We start from the raw sequence: 8,557 nt of genomic DNA, 5'->3' as shown, positions 1-8,557 counted from the left end.
ATATATATATATATATATATATATATATATATATATATATATATATATATATATATATATATAGGTTTGCTAACGCGCGTACGCCTGTTTTTCAGTTGGTACATTTTAGCAATGTGTACCGGTTAGTTGGTATATTTTAACTATGTGTACCGGGTTTTAGTAGACAAAAATATCCTTATATATCATCAATTCTAAATTTTAAGGTTAAGGGTATTTTAATAATTTTCATTCTCAAAACTAAAAAAAAAAAAGAAACCCTCCAAACCCTTACTCACCTCTCTCATTCCTCTCAACCCTTTCTCTTTCATCTTTCTCACTCCAACCTTTTCTCTGTCATCCTTACTGTAGCCCCAATTGAGAAAATCAGAAACACTTGCCGTTAAACAATTTGCCTTTGTAAAGAGTTGAGTCATTGACATATTCACCTTCAGGTAAAGGTTCATTCAAGATCTCTTCAATTTCACCATTTTCACTAACCTCTCTAATTTCATCATTTGCATATGTTGAATCATTATCTCTAAAAAAACCCTCCATACCAATTACCAATTCCTTCAGATGTCATTATGATTGTGAAAATTAGATAAAATTATATACGACAAAAATTATAAAATGAAAAGTCATTATAAAATCATTTTTTGTAAGAAATTGTTTAACAACGAGTGTTTCTGGGCCAATTACCAATTCCTTTGATGTCATTATGCTTGTGAAAATTAGATAAAATTAGATAAGACAAAAATTATAAAATGAAAACTCATTATAAAATCATTTTTTGTAAGAAATTGTTTAACAGCGAGTATTTCTGATCTTTTCCAAGTCAATTACCAATTCTTGTGAAAATTGGATAAAATTAGATAAGACAAAAATTATAAAATGAAAACTAATTATAAAATCATTTTTTGTAAGATTGTTTAACGGCAAGTGTTTCTGATTATTAAAATACCCTTAATCTTAAAACTTAGAATCCATGATATATAAGGGTATTTTTGTCTACTAAAACCCGGTACACATTGCTAAAATGTACCAACTGAGAAAAACAGACGCGAAAACCCATATATATATATATATATATATATATATATATATATATATATATATATATATATATATATATATATATATATATATAACATGTTTTCAAGAAACAATATTTTCAGAAACAATTTTTGTCAATTATTCTAAAAAACATAAAGGTCAAAATCTTAAATTTCTCAAAGTCTTACTAATTGGTTATGTTATTTCTATAAAATAATTTAATATAACAATTAATTAAAATTTTAACTAAAAATACCATTATTTTGTTTCAATAAAAATTATATAAATATTTCTAATAATATTTTATACCAATGAAGTATAATTTATTCTGTTTTTATTATCATAGTTACAAATTTTAAGAATTATGATTTTAAGAATTAGTATTTAGAAACTAATTTTTTGGTAATTAAAACTTAATTAGCTATTGGTAGAGATGAATTTATTTAATTCACAAATTAATTATAATTTTTTAATTTATTTAATGTAATCATTCTTCTTTTGGGACTTGATTACGGTCATCTCTCTACTTTCTTGTATTATTTCATCACTTCTTCTTACTTTTGCCTGTTTGACATGTATATTCCATTATTTCATATCTATTAACACCATTTTGATGTAACTTTTTTTAAATTATTAAAATTGTCAGTCTAACAAAAAATTATAAAAATGAACAAAGTCGTATCAAGGTGATAATTTCATTATGAATAAATTGTGTCAAGATAAGATGATTTCAATGTTAAATATTATTAAAATTGAAGTCACGTACACAATTCTAATTCAAAACATTTTAAACTGAAATTTAGAGATTAACATGATTTTTATCAAAACTGAACTAAAATCGTGTTATTTAAACACGATTTCAATTTAAAATATAGAACTAAAGTCATATTACAATGATTTATTTTCAACTTAAAAATATTTTATATTAAGATTGTGCTATCCTAATATGATCCCTTTATAAAAAAATCGTACCAAACTAATACGAACACGGCTGGTCTAGTTTTGTAACTTTTTTTTCAAAACATCCTTTTTTTAAAAAAAAAGTTTCACCATTTTAATGCTGGTCTAATTTTCTCACAAGCTTCACTCGAAAGAACATCGCAAAACTAAATATTTTGAAAACTTCTTACAGACTTCATTTTTCTATAAATTTTTCTTCATATCATATTCACTATAGTTGACAAAAAAATAGAGAAAAGAAAATGAGATGTTGTCTATGAGCTACAGTGCCCATCACTATTTTCCTTATAAAAAAATGTTGATTTGGATTTTTCATAGTGGTAAAATTCCTAAGAATATTTAATATAACTTCATATCTAAAACTTGAAATCACTTTTTTTTTTGTTATAAAGAAACATGTCATTTTATAATATAATATTGCAAAAGTTTTGGATGTTCAGTGGCGGAAGCCATCGCGGAAGAATTTTTTTGAGCTTGGAGTGCAAGCCTGCCTCCAACGTTTGATTTGGAGATATTTTCCCTAAAGGCACGCTTTCAATGTTCATATTTGATTGCACGTTATTTCTATTAATAAAAATAGAAGTTTTCTCTTGTAGATATTTTAGGTCATGAGTCTGATACATGAACTCTATAAATAGAGCACTTCATTCACTCTAAAATCATCATCAAAAATCATTATTCTCTCATTCTCTCTTTTCTTGGTTTCATGCTTTCTCTTTTCTTTTTATCCTGAAAAATATTATGGGTTTATTTTATTCTCTTTTTAGAGATCCTTGCTAGTTCTGAGATCCTCAGAAATTCTTAGAAGTTCCTGTTGTATCCTGGGGACTTGCGCAATACACCGCAGATAAGTCCTTAAGGACAGTGATCTACATGCCTAAGGAAATCCTTTGTTTGTGATCTTTATTCTTTTATTGTCTGTCAACTTTTACAATAATCTTAAGGACTTATGGTTGACATCAACAACATGCCTTCGGAGAGCCAAACCATTGCTTCCGGAACTCAGACGGTCCTTCACGAAATCACTTTCGCACGTGTCAAAAGTTGAGGTCTTCTTTAGATATAACTTCCGGAGGCTGGCAAGGTGCTCGCAGCAAGGTGGCTTTTGATCGCATTTGTAGGGATGGCGAATGAGGATGAAGAAGAGGGAGACAAGGAGACAACTTGGAGTTCGTTGGAGTTAGGATGATGCATCCTAATTTTCATATGTCGTGCCTTTGTAATGTTTGATGAAAGGTGGAGAAGATTTCTCTCTAGAGAAAGAAAAAGAAATAAGATGAGGCTAGGTACTTGAGTAATTTTTCGTATACTTTACCTACAAATGAGAGAAGCACAATCATGTATTTTCTCGTTTACCAATCTTAAATATTTTAAAATTGTGGGGGTATAGGTAATTTTACTTAATTACTTGAAAAAAAAATTTGGCTTTTCACCTAATGATATTGATAATATTCTAAATTTGAAAGTAGATATTGTGTCATTATATGTTTGTATGTGAATGACATGTTAATTTTTGGTACATGCAATGAAATTGTTGCTAGAACTAAAATCTTTATAGGATCAAACTTTGAAATGAAAAACATGGGTGAAGCCAATGTAATTTTAGGTGTTAGAATCGTAAGGAAGGGAGATAGTATATTACTATCCCAAGAACATACATTGAGAAACTTCTTAAGATGTTTGGGTATTATGATTTCAAACCCGTGAGTACCCATTATGATGTTAACTCTAAATTAATGAAAAATAGAGGAGAATCGTTATCTCAGCCTCAGTATGCCCAGCTAATTGGGAGCTTACTGCACTTGATGATATTTTCTAGACCTGATATTGCGTATGCAGTAGGCAGACTGAGTAGGTACACTCAATGTCCAAATCAAGAACATTGAGATGCACTTTCCAGGTTTATGAGATACTTAAGAGGTTCAATGGATTATGCCATTGAATATAGTGGATTTCCCGTTGTACTAGAAGGGTACAATGATGCCAACTGGATCTATGATTCAGATGAGACAAAATCCACTAGTGGTTATGTATTCACACTTGGGGGTGGTGCGATTACATGGAGATCAGTCAGGCAAACAATTATTGCAAGATCAATAATGGAATCTGAGTTTGTCGCTCTTGAAATGACTGGTAGTGAGACTGAGTGGTTGAAAAACTTCTTAGCAAACATTCCACTAAGAATGAAACCAACCTCATCGGTGTCGATACACTGTGATTGCCAATCGACAATAGCTATAGCCAAAAACAAGAATTACAATAGAAATAATAGACATATCCAATTGAGACACAATTTGGTGAAGCAGCTGTTAAAGAGTGGAACTATTTCCATTGACTATGTGAAGTCAGAATGGAATCTAGTAGATCCTTTGACAAAACTCTTGGGAAGAAATATGATCTTAGAAACATCGAGGAGAATGAGACTTAAGCCACTGACAAACAAACAAGTGATGATAACCCAACCTTTGTGATTAGAGATCCCATGAATAAGGTTCATATGGGTAAAAACAAGTCACTTGTTAGTTTTGATAGCATCAATTTGATTTTAAATCAAATATGTCCATTCCTATATATGGTGTGTGTGAAAGTACTATAGACTGCATTATTAAGAGGTTAAACTTTGTAATAAAACAAAGTTTTTAATGATCTTCATATCCCTTATGGATGATGTATGATTTGCAACATACACTTGATGAAATCACCTATATGAGTGTCAAGTGGGGCCGCTTGCATGGGATCTTGGCATGATCTCTAGAGCACTCATGAATACCGGGAACGCGCATGGCCTAATAAGCACATCATAGCGATTACAGTAAGGATTGTGGGGGTGTACTGTGATTGATAAACCTCTAACACACTCAAGTATATTTGATTCATATAGCTTGCTATACAAACTATATTGTGTGTTAAGTTTATTGATCTAGGATTGGTTCATATAGTTTGCTATACCAGCTCTGATGCATTACATCTTATAAAACCCAGGATTTTTTCTTCTTTTTTCTTTTCTTTCTTTCAATCTTTGTTTCTTATCTTTTGCAATATGTGGGGGATTGTTATTTTATAATATAATATTGCAAAAGTTTTGGATGGTCAGTTGCGGAAGCCATCAAATACGGAAGAATTTTTCTGAGCTTGGACTGCAAGCCTCTTGCCTCCAACGTTTGATTTGGAGATATTTTCCCTAAAGGCAGGCTCCCAACGTTCATATTTGATTGCACGTTACTTTTATTAATAAAAAAAGAGGTTTTCTCTTGTAGATATTTTAGGTCATGGGTCTGATCCATGAACTCTATAAATAGAGCACTTCATTCACTCCAAAATCATTATTAGAAATCATTCTTCTCTCATTCTCTTTTCTCTTAGTTTTCATACTTTCTCTTTTCTTCTTTTACTGAAAAATATTTTGGGTTTATTTTATTCTCTCTTTAGAGATCCTTGCTAGTTCCGAGATCCTCAAAAATTCTGAGAAGTTCTTGTTGTATCCTGGAAGACTTACACAATACACCGCGGATAAGTCCTTAAGAATAGTGATCTACACGCCTCAAGAAATCCTTTGTTCGTGATCTTTATTCTTTTATTGTCAGCTTTTACAACAACATCTTCGTAATAGTACGTTCACATTCATATATGCACAATGATATTACATTTTGCACATAACACATCGATGATTTTGATTTGAATATAATTATCCATCTAAATAAGAGGGATCATACTCATATTACACTAACAAGTACGTGATATTCTGTCATTTACGTATAACACACTCTAATGTAGAATAGAAGAATTTGAGAAGAATAAGCAGCCACACACTTTAACAAGTAAGGCACTTTTATTTAAGGGAAAAGGGAAAATAAAAGGGTTATTTAACACCATTTGATTATTATTTGGTAATTTTTATAAAGATAAAATGGTTTTAATAAAAGTTAACTTTTGTATTTTGAAAAGAAAAAAAAAAGAGTGAAAGCTAATTAGCAATAATATCAAATGGGTGTAAAAGAGATTATCGTGTTAAAGTATCATTGTTCAAGAGAAATCATGGATGACTCTATTTTTTCCGCATGCAAATGCAATAAAACGGGTCAAACTTCACTCTGATTAAGCGTCATCTCATGATTATGCATAGCTGCTATATATGTTTCTACATGAGTGTCTAATTTCAAGAAACTTTGTTCAAACTTTAGCAGTAACGTTTCACACAAATATACGTTAACTGCATTATTATATTGCATGCGTGCAAGTTTACAGAAAACGTGATTTTAATATTTTGTGATGCCACCAGTTTTTCTTATTTCGCCAGGTCAAAGACTAATCTACGTGTAATATATTCTTCTGATTCCATGAGTTTTCGTAGTAGACAGAGATTGAATATGAATTTTCTATTCTGATTTTATCGTTTGAAAAAGGAGAGAGAAAAGGGCATGCGTATTTTATATATTAAAAATGGATAAACATGCTATTTTATCTAACCCACTTTCTACTGTGCAATGGGATATTATATTATCCTATTGCTTGCTAACATTTAGATTTTCTACCCAATCAAATAATGTATACACAGTTTATAATACTAAATTGTGGGTTGAAAAGTGTTCATCATGGTAAAAGAGAATATATATAAAAAAAGAGGACTAGCAAATAGAATTTAAATAGGTTTTTAATTTGAAGAAGGGAATTGCATAGTGGATATTGCATCATGTTGCTTTGATTATTAATAAAGTACAATAATTTTTATATGTGGTGATCCTATAGAGAGGACCTGTTATTGGTATACAGATTGACAATGATCTGCTATATAGCACCACTCTTGAAAGTGAGCACTAAGAATTAGAGTAGTTATACTTTTATGTATGTATATGTGTATTTAAGGATTTAAAGTAAACACATGATCGACTTGTAAATTAGGCAAGACATCTTATAGTCGTTCCGTGACTCTTCTGAAAGGATAGAGTCATCATGGCTGAGGCTATGTATGATAGAGGACTATTTATGGATGCTATATTGTAAAAACTTGAAAAATTATTGAAATTTAAATGATTTATGACAAGAACAAATATTTGAAATAACAAATTTCTTTAAGATTTGTAATATTTTATAAAGCTTGAAACTTAGATGGAATAAAGATAATGGGTTTAGTGCATTTATATAAAAAAATATAAGCAATTAAAACTTTTATAATTTATTTAATAAGCAATTCGAATTTTATAATTTTATAAGTTTGTTGGGCAAGAAAGAAATTTTATTTGACAAGAAAGACGTTTCTTTGGGTAAATAATTTGTTTTTGTTTTTTAATTTTCTAATATTTTTTAGGAGTTTTTAAGTTGCTTAAACATTTGTATCTATATATAGATACTAAATATACATGGAAACACTTTGGATGATTATTATGTGAAAATGAGGTTTTATTGAGAAATGATTTTCTTAATTCTTGAATTAGAACTCCAATTCTTATTAAAGATGAATTTTTTATAATACATTTTCTTTTACTTATAAATTTGTTAGATGGTGATGTTTTCAACGTTTGTTCTTATCAAATATTGATATTATGATGACAAATCTTTCTTGGAGATAATATTAATAAAATCAAATCACATCTTTGGAATTCAAAGCTTTATTTTTTAAAAAAAACGTTTTAGAAGGTTGAAGAAGAAAAATATATTTAAATTTTGTTTACATTTATATATATAAAGAAAAGGACCAAGTATTAAATAATAATATAAACAAGAATAAATTTATTACATAAATGCCTATTTTGGGGAACTTATCCTAGTGCCTCTTACTTACCCTTTTCCCATACCGAAAACACTTATTTAAGATGGACCAAAACGACAAATAAGATTTCCTAAAAATCTGTGTAAAAAGATTCTTAACTTTCTGAACTCCAAACCCTAGTGTTCATTACAACATTGACTTAGGAATATTCATTAATACTGATAAGGTGTATGGAGGGAAACTAAGTAACATTCCTTATCAAGATATTAGAAATATTAAGTAATATTCTTGCTGCTAGTTTAGTTATAAAGTGTGTGGATGAGATAATAAGATTCTGCATGTGTACCCTCCTCAAGATTATTGGCCAATCTAACCTTAAACTGTGTTAGTTTAAAACATAAATTTAACATTAATAGTATAACTATGTTATTTTATATACAATAGGAAAAATATATGTTTACAGTGCTAAAACTGATTAACATTCATGTACTTTGCTAAACCAGAGACATTACTTCCACAAGAACATTAGTACACACTCAAATGTTCTTAACATGAAGTTTTTTGAAAAAGAATTTAATTCAAATATATTTAATAAGATAAAATTCGGACCAACTAAATAAATTCAACAAATCTCATTAAATCAAAATTCTGATATTATTTTAAAGAATAAGATTTAAATTTAACTTAATACTACAAAATTAACTTATAAAATAATAGTTATATTTATATGTACGAGTTAGCAGCCACCCACTAAACTTTTGTTCAAGGCATTGAAATTTTGGTCTTCATGAAATCAATTAATCAAAACTTGGCATTCACCAAGGGCCATTCCTATGCAATCCCAATAACTTAAAGCAA

This window comes from Vigna angularis, chromosome 3 (assembly GCF_016808095.1).
Source record: "Vigna angularis cultivar LongXiaoDou No.4 chromosome 3, ASM1680809v1, whole genome shotgun sequence".
Classification (NCBI taxonomy): domain Eukaryota; kingdom Viridiplantae; phylum Streptophyta; class Magnoliopsida; order Fabales; family Fabaceae; genus Vigna; species Vigna angularis.
This window is presented reverse-complemented; position numbering follows the sequence as displayed.